The sequence below is a fragment of the Ictalurus furcatus genome, chromosome 20, assembly GCF_023375685.1.
Source record: "Ictalurus furcatus strain D&B chromosome 20, Billie_1.0, whole genome shotgun sequence".
NCBI classification, from domain to species: domain Eukaryota; kingdom Metazoa; phylum Chordata; class Actinopteri; order Siluriformes; family Ictaluridae; genus Ictalurus; species Ictalurus furcatus.
The window spans coordinates 20717169-20736489 of record NC_071274.1 but is presented as its reverse complement, the minus strand read 5'-3'; positions in this window follow the sequence as shown (position 1 = coordinate 20736489).

Below are 19321 nucleotides of genomic sequence, written 5' to 3'. Positions count from 1 at the left end.
TACTCGGTGAGCCTGGAGCTGATCCCTGATCTGACGCGAAGGACACCCTGGACGGTGTGACAACCACACACACTTTCACACTTTCATTCCCCCCTTGTTACTAATCACACTGTGGAACCGTAACCCCACAACACTGTGAATCGGTACTAGTCACACGGTAGCGACATAACTCTATAGTCGTCCGTATTGGTAACTTATAGGTAACGTAAATATTTACTTTTGTTGACTATTGCGAGTAGTTGCATGCCCATAACTGTCTGCATTTCTTTAAGCTTGTTTGTCTGCATAGGATATAGCAGCAGATTGTTTTACACTACAAGGAGTATGTTGAAATGAAACTTCCTGCATCGTTCATAATTTTCCTAGATGTGAATAACCTATTGAAATGACGACCTCGGTGCAGCTATTCGGGATGGTAATTAGTCCACATAGTGAGCAGGTCATGATCGGTGTATTAGGAATGAGGGAAAACGGTGATGAAATGACTAGACTTGAAACTAGCCACTAGGTTACAAGTGACAAGTCGTAATCGGTGGACAAACCAACGACTAAATTATTTATATGTAGTGTGTTAGCTGGGGCATTTTAAAACCATATTAGCCAAATTTTGCGTCCAGTATGCATGTCTCACTGAGTCTTTCTCTGGCACGTCACTCGTCCTCTTTTCTTCTGTTTGACTGGCCTCGCTTTTCCACTTGGTGTCCTCTTGTCTGTATTTGGCCGCACTCCTAAACACCTGTCAGTCCTCTGTCCCCGTGTGAGGTCCACTTTCACAGCCCATCGAATACTCCATCATCCAGAACACTCCAGCAGAACACTAACCCCCCCCCCCCGGATCAGCTCCCTGCATTCACCGCAGCTGGTCCCACGTCCCCGGAGCATCCACCATTTGTTTATAATTAGCTCTGGCACCTCTTCACTACTTAGAGAGTGATTGTTTTTTAAAAAGGGGTCTGCTGAGACGCGTGATAGATGGACGCTCGGTGGCTCTGTGGAGCTCCAAACTCCAGTACCCACAATCAGAGTAGAGGACATTCCTCGCGAGCCGCTCTGGAGCCGTGGCTGACAGACGCTCTGATAATAACCTCGGGGAGATAGACAGACACGTAGGCTTCACTGGAATCACTCAATTAGAGCATGCTGGGAAAACCCCCCCCCTAAAAAAAACCCTCCAAGGAGCCCGAGGTGTCCAAATCCCAGGAGCACCAGCGACCGTTTGTTCTCCGGTGATGCTCAATTAATAAGCAGCAGTGTTTATGCGGAGAAGTGTGAGGTGTAAATACACTTTGTGTGGTCCCCGAGGGCTGATGGGACTCAGGCGATGGCAACCCGTGTTTTAGCGCAGGCTCACGACTGTTTACCGGCAACCACAACATCTATGGGAACACAGCACCGTCGGATTTCTAGAGGAGCCCATGCAATTAATCATTCAGTATTTGGGATATTCAATAGGACAGTGTTTGGAGGATGTCACACAAGACGGTGGACGTCATTTAATACATCATCTGTATTTAATACAGTGCTATTCTCTGCAAACGAACCCCTTTCTAAAAAGTTCTAGACACTTCACGTCATATCTGTGCACGTGATTCATTTATTGTCACACACATTGTTCAGATGGGATTCCCCCCCATGACCCGCCCCCCAAATTTTATGTGCATATGGGATTTCTCACACAATTCATTTAACTCACATGTAGGGCGTGCATTTGAATTCATTTATTTCCACACGGGGGTTTTTTTTTTTTTTTTTTTTTCCCACGTGTGATTTTTTCACACGATTCATTTTTATTTTAATGTTAAAGGGGTAGTTCACCCAAAAACGAAACTTCTGACATCGATTACTCACCCTCGTGTCGTTCCAAACCCGTAAGATTTTCGTTCATCTTCGGAACACAATTGAAGATATTTTGAAATGAAACCTGGGAGATTTCTGTCCCTCCGTTTACAGCCCAGTAACCAAAACTTTCACGCTCCAAAAAGTTCACAAAGGCATCGTAAGAGCAATCCATCTGACTCCAGTGGTTTAAATCCCAGTTTTATGAAGCCATACGAATGCTTTGTGCGCAAAAAAACCCTCTCAAAGTAAGTCTTTATTCACAAAATAGCTTCACTTCCGCATAGATCTCGGACGCACCAGAGCGAGAGAAAAAAAAAACAAAACGCGAGTCCTCCTTTATGTCGAAATCTGCAGACATCTTTGTTACAAAGGTTGTTCTATGTGGCTCAGTTTGTCTACAGCGAGAACAAACGTGTGTCATGTATCATGTGTCGATGCAGCTTCGCACATCATCCAGTCCCTCCAGGATTTCACGCTCACAGAAATGAACGCAAAATCAAGGAAGCTCGGCAATATTCGTCGGAGCTTGCGATTTTCCACGGATTTCTTTGGAAATTCGATTCACTTGCGTCGAACATGAGTACAGCTTAAAAGGTCTCATTTACCAGCAAACATCACCGCGAAAGATGATCAAGCAATTGCAATTTCGCCAAAGAAAACTCGCCAATATCGAAAAAAGCCGCAGATAAATCGAAATCCTGTACGGACTCATAATCACTGATAACGTGGGGGGAAAAATATGCTTTTAGTAAATTCACTTTTACACACGTGCATGCGCCTGGAACTGCGAAATCATTTGGATTATTTGTGAAATTCTTTATTCTCATAGTCTTTAGCACGATGGGAGGTGTCGCTTCACTTATCAAGTGATTAGGTGTGAAATCTGTCAAACCGAACCCAGTTCTAAAGCCTTACACAAATCCGGCCAGACGCCTCCACCTTGGCAACTCCCTTAGACGGCGTGGTTCACGTTCCCATGTGATTGGTGTGTGTGTTTACTCAGCCATCCATCATAAGTCAGAGAGGCCCTGTTTGATTTAACGGAGGCACCTTTATATGGAGTTCCGCTAGACTCAACGCCGGTCTCACCGTCTTCTACGTCTACGTAAGATCATTTCATTTCATTTCCAGATCGTTTTAGTCATCGATCTCTGATCACACCGAAATCAAACATCCTAGAGCGAATGTTATTTAGAGGCGTCTGAACCAGTTGAGCCCGTTCCCTCGTCACTGGATCAGCCAATCAATCTCTTGGTTTTCACCTTTAGGTGACCCATTACCTGCAGACGCTCTTGCACGTTCTTTGATGTGACAGGAAGCTGTATGTACAGTAGAGGTCACACACACACAAACACACCAAACGCACACACAAACACACACAGAGCGTGGTAGTCTACACAATACTCCAGTTTTCTAGCGTTGTCTGAAGCTTAATCAGGGATTAAACATTAAATTGCAGCAAGCACGGAGTAAATAGGTTAAGGCCGTATTTGAGCACGTCTAAGTGGCGGATGTTAATGTCAACACATGGCATTTTCAGCTTGTCGTCTCGTGTTTGCCTTTCCCTTAGATCAAGGTGTAGGCTGGCTAGACACCGGTCTGGAGCTGACAAGAATTAGCCAAAGGTCTGAAAAAAAGGCGTAGAAAAGGTAGAAAATTCTTTACGTTAGATAAACATGCCGTTACTTGTCTACAACGGATATGAAAAAGTCTACACACCCCTGTTAAAACGGCAGGGTTTTTTTGGGAAACCAACATCAGTCGTGTCAGAACTCTTTCCAGCCGCAATGCGAAATTACAGCGGATGAAAATGAATCAAACGTTTTAGGGAAAATTAGGCAAAATGAAAAAAAAAAAAGTTACAGTAACCTAGTTGCAAAAGTGTGCACACCCCTAAGCTAAGCTAATACGTTGTTGAAGCGCCTTTCGATTAGATTGAACCGCTCGTCTTTTTGGGTAAGAGTCTATCTCGATTTGGCAACATTTTCTCGCTGTTTCTTACAAAAACATTTCAACTGTAAATCCGCTTCAGGTCACGTCACGTCACGTCACGTCACGTCACGCGTAATCATTGCTTAGTTCTTAGTTTTTCACTTCATTTGAATACTTTGCAGTTTCAAGATGAAGCGAAGTCGCCGTTACTTCCCTGAAAATGGATTCTTTTACAATGACGCCACGTCATTAAGCGTTTCATTCCTCTTATACCACGACAGTTTGCTATTTATTTATTTATTGATTGATTGATTTATTGTTGTCGTTTTGATCTTTTTATAGTGAGGCCTATAAACTGCAAAGTTCATTAAAAACCAAAATGAATGAATGAATAAATAAATATGCAGCTTGTCATGTTACCGAGAAACTCCTCTTTTCTGAAGACTTTCGACTGCACGGATTATTACATTTTACATTCAATTTTTGATTTCGAAAAATGTTAAACACAAAAATGTATGAGGTTATAATTCCAAATACTGCATTTTCCAGACTAGAAGTTACACAGGTTTGTTTGTTTTTTTGCCACCTAGTAAGCATGTAAAAAATCCTGTCTTCTAGAAAGAAAGTACATTATTCACTCAAAATACATACAAAAATTTGATTCAGAAATGTTTTGGGTGAAGTATCTTTTAATTCTTTCTCTTGAACGCAGGTGCAGTTGCAAAATGTCTGAAATTACAACTCTTACTTTAAATGTGGGGGGGAAAAAATAATTAAATATACTATTAGAGAAGCCGAGTGTCTATTATTAATGTATTTATTGATTGATTTATTGATTTATTTATTTATTTTGCTATGTAGACCTGTTTCAAATTCATGCTGCACATACTACGGTTCAGTTCTCGCATGACGTTGCCATATGGCAACGATTACATTTTACCGTTTAACAGAACGCTCAAAATATATCAACTTGTTTAAAGGACCAAACATAAATGTTAACTTTAATCTCAGATGAAAAAATAATCCAATTTTGAGAGCCCTCTGACGATGACCTTCACCATGCCATGTGATTAAAGAAAAGGAAGTGCAAACGGCACTTCCTGGTCATGTGACATAGTATTTTATTGTTATGCCAAGGCTAAAAGACCACCTTTTCCAGTTACATTACATAGGAAAATAGTAGTAATAGTAGTGTTGTTGCTTCTCTAAAAATTGTAGAACAATTAAGTGTTGCCATCTGGCAACACCATGCAGCAAAGGGTTAAACCATTGACTGTTTCAAACCTCTGACACTGGAGACTCCTTCCATAAATGTTCAATAAACCCCTCCTTACAGAAAGTTTCAACGTATCAACGATCATGCCATTTACTGCCAGAGCTGCTGTTATAGAAAACGAACCGACCAATCAGAATAGAGATTTCAGCAGCGCTCTGGTATAAGACATTTATAACAATCGAGCATGGACGATATTCCACCTGGAACATGTCGGTGAGGGATATGGAGAGAATTGCAAAATCCCTAATGTTTTTCTAAGCAGGTTTTCGAAAAGAGCTGTTTTCGTTTTGTAATCTCTCAAGAGCGCCGTAATTCATCCCCTGAAACAAGACATTTCAGACATTGCAAATCTCTCCACATAAAGCAAGAAGCGAGCAAAATTAAACAAATTTCAGTCCATCAGAATAATCCCAGGATGCTCTCGTCTTTCCTTGACATGAAAAGGAGGGAACGTGATGCCAGGATCCAGATTTTGTATTCTACGCCTAGCTGTTTGAAACGTATATCTGATCAAAGTGATCAGACTAAATGTCATTACTATGCCGAATGGTTTCGTGTCGTTGTTTTTCTTTTCTTACTCTAATCTACCATGGTCAAAGGTATAACAAGACCATGAGGTATAAGTGAATCAAGAAATAATCTACAATTCTATAAATCTATAATCTATCATAAAATTTTTAATGAATTGAGACATTTATTTAGTTAAAACAGTCTAGATCTAATCTAATAGGTCAAAAACGTTCATCGCTCTAATTAGGCGCTCGTGACACGTAACACATTTATGTTTTACGCTCAGCACTAGTGCTGTCTAGGAGTCCTTTATCTATAAAATTAACAGGCTTACACTCCGAGTGCTCCCGTCTTTAATAAAGCACTTGTTTAGTGTTGCGATAGGATCCGACAGCGAGCAGTTAAAACGTCCCGACAAAGATTTACAGATGTAGCTTTCCTGATTTAATTGCTATTTGTCATTTTTGTTTGTAAGGAAGGAATAAAACACAACCCTGGTATGCTGGTTTAGGAAAACGAATCAACAACGGACTGGTGCGACGACGCGGAGTTACTGTTACCACAGGAAGTTGATTCTTTCCCTATAACATCATGTCCTTAATTAGATTTCGCTCATGTGGCGCGCCCAGCGTACAAGTCCCGGCGAATCAGCCGTCACTATAGAAACGATAACATACTGTCTAACTTCATTATCGTGTGACCAATCAGCTTCCAGGATTCGACAGCTACGTACAGTGTGTGGTAGAAAGTGTAATAAAAGGTGAGAAACGCCAGGTTTTAGCAGCAGTGCATGTCTTTCGCCTGTAATCCGAACTAGTTATGCCACGGCGTAAGGAATGCGGAGTATGAACGATTGGAGCCATAGAACATTTTCAAGAGGTTGAAATCTCTCTTGGCTACTTCATATAACCGGTCTGCTTCGTTTCATCCTTTCAACAGTCAGCATACAAATAGCAGGGCATATCTCTACATCTTGGCCTATACGTTCTCACTGCTTGCGGTGGTGGTGGTGTTTAGCTACACATTTTCTCATTTCTCCGTATTGAGCTCCAGGAAAGGAATTAGACAAACGACGCCGATTTCATGAACGTGCGCTGGGTTATAAATCGAGCTCAGGAAAGAAAAGTAAGAGCAGCTACCATATAAGGTGATATACAATGCAGCAAGGCTTAGCTTAGCAAAGTGAAAAATAAATCAAACCCCTCATGCCACGGTTCACTGTACATAGGTAAGTGTTACGGCACGAAAGCCGTTCCGTTCTCACTTACTCCTAACACTCTGAGTGGGACGAGAGCCACTTAAATGGACATCCATTACCCACATCCTTCATTTCCAGGGTGAGTGGCCTGGCTCTAGTACTCGCACTCGAGTGGTACCACCCAGAGGAAAAGCCTGGAAGAGTTATAACCAACACCATTCACTAAGCAGTAAGGTGATAGATGCTTGAGTGTAGCTGAACTAAGGCTGGCGTCGGAAAGATTTCACAGGCTTTAAAGAGGTGGCTAAGCGTGATATGAAGTCTGCGTGAAAATAAAAGCATAATAATCTCCACGGTTTTGGATCTGACGCCAGGTCCGAATGCGCCAATCGCAGGTTTTATTATGCAGTCTGCAGATTAGCCTAGCGTCTGCATGTACACGCGTGACACGATAAGCTCTGCGGTCGTGTCGTATTGTTCGGGGAAGCCAGCTGAACATCGTCTCTGCACCGAGTACGCTGAGGCCTTTGCACTTACACGAAAGAGCTCCTGTCAAGGGTTTTACTACCATCGATTTTTAACGGCTACAAATATGCTAGTCCAAGGGTTATGTCCTAAAAGAAATGATACATATAGGAATTTTTTGGGAAAAGAGTACGTTATAAATCTGTACGACATCCGCTCTCGCTTTAACAGTCTTACAGCCTAGAAGCTGAAAAAAAGGAAGAGTTGTCAAGTTGCCAAGTCACGATTTTGCTCTGTTTTGGGATTGATTTCCTGTTTTCTGTCAGCAAACTTCGCCTGGTTAATTTCCTATAAATAATGTTCTTCAAATGACTGTGCTGCATTAAGGAAAAAAGATGACGAGCCCTTAGTGCTTTGCTCATTTCTCGAGGAAAAAAAAACGACAAAAACAAAAACGGACAGAATAATCTTTAAACCAATTCCGAGACCTTTCCTCCCAGTGTTTTGAATGTAAAATTGATTTATAGCTCCTTCACACGTTGCATCAGACCCGCGAATATACTCTATCAAGCCGACGGATCCGTCGAAAGGCCAATTAGGCCGACTTCAAAGTTGATTTTCCCTTGGCATTTCGAGTCTTGCCAGTGCTTTCATCTCGTCCTGTGCCCCCAGCGGGCTTCGGCTCTTTAGTACGAGTCAGGAAGTCATCGGGAACGCCTCGGCCTTTGGTGCACCACTACGCTCTGGAACACATTAGCTGAGAATCAGGGTACATGAAGACAACCAGGTGATCTTTATTTACTTTTTGGTGGTAAGCCTTTGAGTAAGACGTGCCACGTTAAAGTAGCGGTGTTTTCTCGCACTACATGATGTCATGTCAACAAGGAATGCTGAATGATGGCTGTGTACAACAGTGACAAAGCCCTCAAACAGAGACTTCCCTTTCCTGCTGGATATACCCATTAAGCTTCTCTACATTTGTCAAAGTAAAGGAAAGCTTTGCAGACGGCTCGTAGGTTTGCCCGTGCTGAGAGGTAGAGCCATGAGAAACTGCTGACTAGGGGGGATTTGAGCCGAGCTCCGGCGTCGCTGTCGGCCGTGTCGATCCATTAGTCCAGCGGCGAGAGAGGAAGCGATGCGGCCCGTCATTGTGTGGACGGAGGAGGTGTGTCGAGGCTTGAAAGGAGGAAAGCGACGGCTCCATGGGTCTGTCCCCCCTCCCCACGGCTATGATGTTTGGAGGACGTGGATGGAGATACAGTTGAGAGTAGGAGGGGACTTTTTTTTTTTTGTTTTTTAGTTGGTGCATGGAGTGGGTGTTTTTGAGGGGAGGCAGGATCTGACAGGATCTGCTTAATGTCCTGCCGCCGAGGGTCGCGGCCCGACTTACGAACACAAACTTATCTTCGGTGCATCTGCCGGGCCGCCTGCGCAGTCAGTCTGTCTCCACTGCGGCCTGTGCACTTTTTCCTTCCAGTAGGAGGGAATGACGGGGGAAAAGAGATGCTTTGATGGAGGAAGAGGAGGAGGGGGGGGGGGGCACAGAATGGGAAGCCGGAGATCCAGGCCCTGCCAAGTGGCTGAGCTACATGGAAAACACGAGCCGCCTCCAGGGTAACAGGACCACTTCTGAATTTTGACAAACAAAAACAAGCACGGCGGCCGCCTGCGGCCATTCTTCACGCGCCACTCGCTCTTTTCGTTCGTCAGATGAAATTCCCAGACGCCAAACACACTCGTTCCGGAGCGATCGGACATGTCATCGAGGATAGCTCATTTGCTAGGATGAAATTCTATGATTTGGGTTCTGCCCCTCATATTTATCATCCTTTCTCTCTACGGATGCAGGCAAGCTTCGAGCGACCAATTATTCAGCTCAGTTCAGGCCCCGTTGCTTGGATCGTTTCAAAGTTTTGAGCACAGTGTGATTAGATTCCCATGACCTAATGCATTGTAGAATTCTTTGGAATGAGACTTAATGTTTTCTTCTTCCACACTTTTCCCTTTTTTTTTTTTTTTTTTTTTTTTTTTTTTTTTTTTTTTTTTTTTTACCTCCCCCCACTTCTCCTCCCACCCTTTTCACACCAGAGCACATGAAGACTGGTTGTGCCAGACCAGGAGAAAATGGCAGCATCGTCTGAGCTCTGATGGAGTGCAGTGCTGATCACTCAAAGCTTTAAATCATTAGGAGATGATGTTTCATTAAAAATCACTAAAGGGTGATTCCACGATTGAGGCGTCACCCGTTTCACACTGATATTACACTGAAAAATACGAGTGTGTGACGTTTTAAACACGCCGTAACGTCCTTCACGACAACTTAGGCGCTTGATCCAGACGAATAAACGTCTTGAAATTGTCTAGTTCCGCAGGTTGTCCATTATAGCTGATGAGAAATGTGCATTTCAGTTCATTCATGCATTCAACCCTGTAACATGAAATGATTCCAATATTCCATGTTCAATCATGTTCATCCAAATTCCCTGAAGATCGTAGGAAGTAGAAAAACAAGTTTTCTTATTCTTTCTCATTTCTTTCCTTTCAGTGACGCTGTCGTAACAAGGCCACTTCGAAACTATTTGGCAAATTTATTTACATTTACATTTACATTTATTCATTCAGCAGACAATATACAAGTGGTGATTGATAGATTTAAAGTGTATTATGAATTAGTCAAATGTATTGTAAGTATTGTAAGTAAATGATTTTTAGGTCCTTCATCTCTTCATGTCATTAGCGAGGATGCTAGCTAATCACATTTTGTATTAGTTCTATGTTAATCAAAGGGCAAAATTCGGCCTAAGAAACCTTATAAAAATGATATTTCTCCTGCTAGTGAGATTTATTTATACATAAATAAAGTACGTAAGATTTCTAAAAGCTTGCTTCCAAATGATCATGGGATGTAAATTGTTCAGCACGAACAAATCATATCAGAAACCTTTCACATGGTTAGGATGAATTTGTTGTATGACCATTTTTTACATTGTAGACATCATTACCGTTTTGATGGCAGGTGGTTATATACAGTCATGTAAAAGAAAGGACAAAAAAAAAGAAGTACACCCATGGAAATTGTTGGTTTCATTTATTTATTTATTTATTATTTTTGATTTTTTACATATTTGGACAGGCAAGCACTTGATCCTCTTTGAAACCTATTAATGACGGTGATACACTCTATCCGATGACACAGAAAATTGCAGTATTTCCCGCGATTTAAATGAACAAAGAACAGATCCGTCACATGGAAAAAGTAAGTTCGGCATTGAAGATCGGGTGCCGGTGATTAGAACCTGATTAAGGAGTGCAGGTGGAACCTGTCTTATTTATACCCCTCTCATATGGTGTTCCCTTTTGCTCTTGAGGTGTGTGGTGTCATCGTGCCTAGATCTAAAGAGTTCTGTAAGTTCCTTCAGAAAAAAAACAAAAAAGGTTGTGGATGCCTATGAGCATGGCAAGGGATAGAAAAAGACCTCCAAGTTATTTGAAATCCATTTGACATCATTCCACCGTACGGAAAATCATCTACAAGTGGCGTGGATTTTAAACAAGCAGACCTTCTGATGCAAAAAGAAGTGTCCAAGAACGGCAAAATTTCATCACCGGATCTGCTAGTAAGTCTTGCAACCGTTGGTGTCTAAGTGCATGCTTCTACAATCGGAAAGAGATCGCACGAATTTGACCTGCATGGGAGGCGTCCTTTTGCTATCTAAAAAGAACATTACTGCAAGACTACAGTTTGCCATTGAGCATATAGGCGAAGACCAGGCCTTTGGAATAATGTGCTCTGGACAGACCAATCAAAGATAGAGTTGTTTGGCCACAGTAACAGTAGACATGTTTGGCCCAGACCAAAGACAGTTTTTTAGGAGAAGCACCTCATACCAACTGTGAAGCACGGTGATGGAAATGTATGCTTCGTTGCCTCAGGGACTGGACAGCCTGCATTCACTGACTCAACTATTCAACTATTCAACCCTTTCCAATAAAGCTTATTTGGATTTTATAAAATTATCTTTAAAATACCGTCTCCTGAAAAAGGCACGTTTCTATACATAGGGAGTATATATATATAGGGGATTATAGAAATGTCTTTCAGTATCGTGATATATTTTCCCATACAGCCCACATAATTGAAAACAATCTAAAGTAGTCTGATTGCACATAAGGATCTCCAACGTCTAACCACATTGTAGGTATAAAAAAACCAAAAAACCCAGCATGCTTAAACGTGCTCTGAGGCTTTGACTTCAATATTTTAGTAGGTGATTAACCTGGAGTTCAGCATTTACAGCACAGGAATGTCACACAAGGGAAGAAAAGGGCACGTGTTTCATGTTTATCGAGGTGAAATACAAGCGGGATGAGTCTGGGGTTCGAGCGATGTCAAAAAGCTCCACTAAACAAAGATACGGCTATGTGCTTCCATGCTGGCGTTCGAATTTTTTTTTTTTTTTTTTTTTTTTTTTTACAAATCATCATAATAATTAATAAGGTTGTTAAAAAGCCTTCTGCTTTGGAAAGTATAGAAAAGTACTCTGGTGCTGTTTATTGCAGCTCGGCGTGCTCCCTAACACACAGTGAATTACTGTAATCATTACACACCACCTAATCTAATTTGGAGCCACTTAAATCAAAATGTCACGACTTACACGATTTACGGCACACCACGGTGATCTACATCTGTGCAAACATTTCTGAGCAAGACCTCAAACAGAATAAAGGGAGGAGCCTACTACGTGCATTGCCTTAAAGCTGTTAATTATGTCAGACTTCAGTTGAAAGAAATGGAAAGAGAGAGAGAGAGAGAGAGAGAGAGCACTGTGAAATAGGAGTGTTCAGGCATACTTTCTCTTCTGGAGGCGTCTCCTGAGGCTTGCAGCACTGCTCGGTTCCAGCAGGTGCCAGGCACGGTGAGAAGCTCCGGCTCTGCGCCGCTGACCCTGCACGGCCTGAGTCGTGATGGATTCGCTCATCTCCCTCCTCCTACAGTTCCACCTCTTCTGGGCGAGGAGCGAAAGATGGACTGGATGTGCATACCCGTGTTTATTGCGATAAATTCATGTGTGAAATGTGTATGTGTGTGTGTGTGCGCATGTGTGTGTGCGCCAAAAGATTTCTGAGATAAAGCGCAGGAGGGAGTTGGTTTCTAAAAGGCGTAAAGGTTTTCCGTAACATGCGAGACTTAGACAGTAAGTGAAGAGGGAACTGATCTTGTGAAAAACATATGGTTTTTGTAATGGTGTAAGCAGCAGTGCATGCGTTTTAATGTAAAGGGGTCACATAAGGTCAAAAGAGTTAACCATGAAGGGGACAGTTTCAGTAAGCACTTTCTCGCACTTTCTAGTCCATGAAGTCACTGGCACATTCTCCAGAGTTCTAGTCTGAGGGATAAACTTGTTCATGCGGATACTCGTGTCTCTTCTCCGACTCCTCTTGTTGATGCCCAGGGTAATTTTCCATCTTCCATCTGTACTTCTCACACTAAATACGTCCAACGTAAATCGTTTACGCGTCCCCGTATATATCGAAGACGTACAAGGTTAGACGATTGATTACTTGCAAGAGGACATGTGTGATCTATATTATCATCTGTTCATGTTCGTTACTATATGTTTGGGAAAACCACACGTGAATTAGGCACAAGAATCACTGAACATACAAGTGCCATGAGAAGACCGGATGACACGTCTACAATTTATCGTCACGTTAAGTTTGCCAAACATTCTTTGCCTGACATTAAGTTCCTGGGTATTGAGAGGATTTTACCTCATAGAAGAGGTATTTATTGTCATTGTTATATTTATATAGTTATATTTATATCGTTTGCACACTTCATTTGCTGCAGTTGTATATCTGTAATATTCTGTGCCACATATGTCAACTGTCATACTCTCTTGGAGGTCTACTTTTGTTAATTGTCCCTAATTGGTAATTTACTAAGAAAAAGAGTGAACGTTTGTTGACGTTTTTTGGGCCTTGTTTTGGGCCTCAAAGTTGCGTGTGAATGTCAACTCGACAGAAGTCTCGTAATCAATAAACGCCAATCAGCCGATCAGCCGATTAGCCAAACGCCAATCAGCCATAAATTACCAAGCGCATTCACGTCACAGCCGATTTGCATTTAGCCACGCCCACAATATTCCATAAAAGGACAAAGCTTGCAGAGAGCCCTGTGCTAAACCTTCCAGTAATGCAACTCGGACACTGCAGCGCGTCAGCTACCGTAAACACACGCTAACTCTTCGTCTTTTTATACGGCGCCATTACTTTTGTCCTGTCTGTCTTGTCTGTTATAATTCATGGACTTGAGCCGGACGAGTTTTCATTCAATTCTTGTGCGTAATTGAAATAAATAAACGGTTCAAACTTGACAGAGTAATCTCGCATTAGCGAGCCTTCTTATACACTATATTGCCAAAAGTATGTACACACCTGACCGTCCTCCTACTCCAGGTTTAGTCCCCCTTTGCTGTTATCGTACATTCCACTGCTCTGGGAAGGTTTTCCACTAGATTTCGGAGCTTGTCTGTGAGGATTTGTGAACATTCAGAGTGAGGTCAGGTACTGATGTTGGATGAGGAGATCTGGGGTGCGGTCGGTGTTCCAGTTCATCCTAAAGGTGTTCAGTGGGGTTGGGGACAGGGTTCTGTGCAGGACACTCGCGTCCTTGACAGACCAGGTCAATACTGGAGTCATACTGGAACAGATTTGGGCCTCTTAGTTCCAGTGAAGGGAAATTGCAACGCTACAGCATACGAAGACGTTCTATACAGTTTGGGAAAGAACCACATATGGGTGCGAGGATCCGGTGTCCACATACTTTTGACCATATAGTGTATATAACTCAGCAACACTTTCTACTACTGCTCTAACCACATGTCATGAGTTTTATGAATGCAATATCATGCAAATGATGTAACTGTCATTTACACGTGCGCTATGACATCATACTTTAGCAGGAAAAGGAATACGCGGCGTAACGTTAACATCAAAGCGAAGACCTAACCCAAATCGTTCTCTCTACAGTATACGATTGGAACTTCTTCTCTGGTGTATAATGTTGTTATGTTGTTCCTTTCCCCTTGCTCATGAGTCCTTCGCTTCCCATGGTGCTTCCCGTGTACGTTCCTCAGAGATTCCTCTGTTACTGTACACTCGGTGCACTCGAACTCAACGTATCGACGCTCCGGCTGAACTTGCTGCTGCTACTTCACCTCAGACCTCCGTCATAAATCCAGTCTCATGTTTCCTCTGCTCTAGCCCATTCTGGCCCCAAATGAGGCCCTTTATTGTTTCACTTCATTATCCTCATCCTGCTGTTGCTCGCTACTTTAGAATCCAAACGGCCTGGCTCGCTCGGAGCAGAACGCGTTGGTATTTATGAAATATGTCGGGGGGGACGGTGTTTATTTCTCGAAAATGATGATCTCTTTTGTATAGGTTTGGATGTTATGATGTCTTCTCGAAGCTGCTGCAGGGGGATGAATCACGATTCGGTAGAAGATGCGAGTGAAACCGTTCGCACAATCACGAGAGCCATCGAAAATAAACATAGTGCAGAGACCACTTGCCTCATGCCAACTTAAATGCTGACGCCCACAACTCCCTCGTTTTCAAATGAATACAAATGTTTTTATTCTGAGCTAGACTGCCAAGTATGTTATCTCAGGCTCACTTTTTTTTCTTTTTTTTTTTTCCACACAAGAGAATGAAAACAAATAATTTAAAGACATTCAAACATGCAGTAACAAACAAATCGCCAACAAAATTGCTTTCAACATTATGTTCCGGAACCCTGTCCGGCGTGTACCCCGCCTTGTTCACGATGCTCCCTGGGATAGGCTCCAGGTTCCCCGTGACCCTGAAAAGGATAAGCGCTTTAGAAGATGGATGGATGGATGGATCATGTTCCGGATGAAAGAAACCCGAGTTGATTCGAGTGAGTCGTTCAAAGCAGCTTTACAGAAATACGGATGTTGACTTACATCCCAAACGAGCAATCCAGAGAAAACAGTGGTTAAAAAAAACTCCCTGAGATGACAACTCGTGACTCGAAAAGGGATCCTCTTCTGCTAACTATTTTGATTTATTAAAACAGTGCATACAATTTTTTTATCCATTTATAGTTATGTTTAACGTTGTGGAAGTCCTTGAAACAAGTCATCACTTAAATTAGAGCAGCTCAAAACCATCACTCTGTTCTCTTACTAGCCTCAATCCTGAAGTTAATAAGAAAGAAACGCAGCTTGTGTAGACTCTTTCCAGAAATATTAGAGACATTGGCTGACACTGGAGACTCCTTCTATTTGCCCCGTACATCTGGGGCTCTGGGTTCGAATCCCACCTCCGCCCTGTGTGTGTAAAGCTTGGGGGTTTCTTCCGGTTTCCTCCCCTAGTCCGAAGACGTGCGTTGTACGCTGACTGGCATCTCTAAAGTGTCTGTAGTGTGTGAATGTGTGTGTGATTGTGCCCTGTGATGGGTTGGCACCCCGTCCAGGGTGTCACCCGCCTTGTGACCCGGGTTCCCTGGGATAGGCGCCAGGCTCCCCCGCGACCCTGTGTATTATAAACGGTATGGAAAATGGACGAATGGGTCTCCTTACAGAAGGCTTCACCGTGTCATCAATTATAGTTTATTTTAAACACGTCATATGAACGATTTGTTACTATAGAAACGATAACGTATCAGGTCGAACCCGTTAATACAAACCTGCGATTTGCCCGCGGAGGTGGAACTACTGCGAGCGCTAAGAGCTCAACAGCACTGTCGTAATGACGATAATCAAGGCTTATTGGATTGAAATTAGAATCAAGGATCAAACGTGATGACAAAATGTCGGCCGTGGCAACCAGGAAACGATTTCCTCATGTCTAAGGAATCCTGCTTCCTGCCAGGGAAATGTCAGCTGTATGACGGAGTGCTGAGCAGCTCTTGTGCGATCTCACTGGCTGCCTAAACAACTTGGTAACTCGCACTTTATTGTTCTTAGAGTACATGAGTCCAAAGTGCCAACGGACACGGTGCACAGAGTAGTGCAAGATGTATTCGCAGAGATTTGTTTAAAAAAATGTTGTTTTTTTTTTTTTTATCAAAACCTGAATCACTTGACGCACAGCGTTTTGTATTATATGTGACTCTAATGAAACGATGATGTACGCGGTTTGTCATGGAGAAAAATGAGCATTAAGGTGATTCCAGGCCAGAGCCAGGCCAGATTCAGTTCAGTGCTTATTTTGCTTTTCTTTTTCGCCCTTTATTCGTGTATGACTCCAATAATGGTTCTCGGACAGAAACCTGGGGCTCGTCAAGCTGACTCGTACATGGTGCCAAGACGATTTGCTCATACACGCGGTGATAAATCACTGCACTTGAACCATTAGCATATCGTTATTCTATTCTTAACTCATCTGCACGCCACAAGGGGGACGACAATTATTTTCTTGTACTTTTTTCCCACCACACTATGATCAAGCAGGACCACGTTGTGGTGCAGTGGTATAAATATGTGGTCCGAGGGCCTGGTTTGACCTCCGTGACTGCCCCTCATTTTAACTCTTGTTTGGCAGCTCGGTGCTTTCATCTCTCGCAGAGATAAACCTCTTGATGGACTGTTTTCTGAAAGAGCACCACGGCCACTACGATACATCATGCCAGCGCTGGACCGTTTGATGTAAGGGGTGCGGGGGTGGTTCTGTCGACTCGCACCGTCGCTCATTAATCCCGAGACGTGAGCACGAGCCCCATCGTCTCCGCCCCTCTCGAGTACACGGGCGCTCGGCTGCGTCAGACCGCTAGCGAGCGATTTCTGGCCCTTGGCCATTCGTCACCGCTGTGGAGGGAGCGCTGTAGATAAAGCTCACCACACACTCCATCCCGGGGTCAATTCCGAAAAAGCTTGATGAGTGCAATAAACCGTCACGTTTCATTCTGTCCTTCTTGAAACTGTCCACGTCTCGCGCTTTCTCCTCAGTCGCTCGCAACTGTAAATGAATAGAGTTGATAAAATGATAAGTTTGACTAATTCTGTCTTCCATTTCAGAGGCAACGTTATTCGAACAGAGGTTATGAAAATGCCAACGTCTTGAACGTACTCAAAACACACCGAGTGTTTCCCATAGTAAGACCAAATATATGATTATTAAACCTATTTCTAGATATTTTGTTGACTAATTTCAAGATTGTTTTTATTTTTTTTCTCATTTTATGTATTTAATATTTCTAGAGAGAGAGAGAGAGAGAGAGAGAGAGAGAGAGAGAGAGAGAGAAATGAATAATAGAATAAGACCATTTAAAGCTTGAAATGAGTAAAGGCTTCTACAAAGCAGGATGAATAATCTTATATTTGAGGTATAATAAGCTCATAATAAGAAATATTACATAAACTTGCCCAGATTCAAGATTTTTACGCTTATCTAGGGTTTTTTTTGTTGTGTGACTTATTATGCACAGACGAGTATTTCTCACCTTCTTTTTTATATTTTTTTCATGATCTTAAAACGAAGCATTAAGATAGACAGGCTAGCATTTAGCTCAGCTAGAAGGGATGCACACTGCATTCTTGACTTTATTACCTTTTAACATTTTACAGCATTTGGCGTCGACGCCTTTCTCCGGATAGCAGTGTCAAAAAAATAAACAAACAAAAAAAAAATCCTTCTGTTAGTACAAGAGAGAAGGAAAACATCTTTCACAGACAATTCGCATTCACATCTGGGGTTTGGTCGCTTCGTCTTCTGTCTTCATCTGCGGTCGTGGTGAGACCCGAGCTTATGATATGAGCATTTAGAACTTTCCAGAAAATCAAATGGTCTAAGCACGGTGATACTGAGTGCTCTTTTGCGTTCACTTTCAACCACAATATGTTTTTTTTGTTGTTGTTGTTGTTTAATTTTTAACTGCTTCCCTTATTGCTCCCGAACAATGTAGGCCTACACGTACAGGTGGCAAACAGGTTCTACTACTTAAACATTACGAAAGACAAGATAGGAAATTGAAGGGAAATTAAGTAAATACATTTTTTTTTTTTTTTTAAATAAAAGGAGCTGTGCTCAGACAGCACATATAAAGGCTTTTATTATTCCCCTGGCACGCATTTCCTCCGATCAGTGTGAAGTATTAGTCACATCATCAAGATCACGTCGCACAATAAGGTGCTCCGAGCTCTTGAAGAGTAGGAAGTTGCACACAAACACAGGAAGTGCCGGGTTTCTCGCTGATGGGTGGCTCAGATTAACTCGAGCCCGAGGCATCCGCGGGTCTTACGCCTCATTGTTGAGCGTGACAGGGGATAGCTGGGCCCTCAGGTGAAAATGTGCAAAGCACAGCATTATTATGCTCTATTAATGGACTTAGGAAGTAATAAAACAACAGTGAGCAGGCTGTGCACAAGGCAAAGCTCGCTCAATAAAAGAACCAGGGGAAAGTCCTCCTTTTATTCTGCTTAGAGAAGTTAATGGAGCAAGAAATCTCTAAAGACTTTTCCTCTGAAACATTCAGACGGTGATAAGAGATCAGGATTAGAACTGAACCGCTGGAGTGACGACTCAGTGAATCAAACGATGAATCAATAAACAAACAGACACATAAAGATAAGCAGATAGATAGAGAGATAGAGGGATAGACAGACAGACAGACAGCAAGCAAATAAATAAATCCATTAAAAAAATTTAAACAGAAAAATAGACAGACACACAGACAGAGAGATAGATAGATAGATAGATAGATAGATAGATAGATAGACACACAGATAGATAGATAGAGAGATAGACAGACAGACCGACAGACAGACAGATAGATAGATAGATAGATAAATAGATAGACACACAGATAGATAGATAGAGACCGACAGACAGACAGATAGATAGATAGATAGACAGATAGATAGATAGACAGATAGATAGATAGATAGATAGATAGACAGATAGATAGATAGATAGACAGATAGATAGATAGATAGATAGATAGAACAAGCAAATAAATAAAGTAAGCATACAAATGCATAAATAAATACATAAATAAATAAAACTAAGCAGATAGATAGATAGATAGATAGATAGACAGATAGATAGATAGACAGATAGATAGATAGATAGAT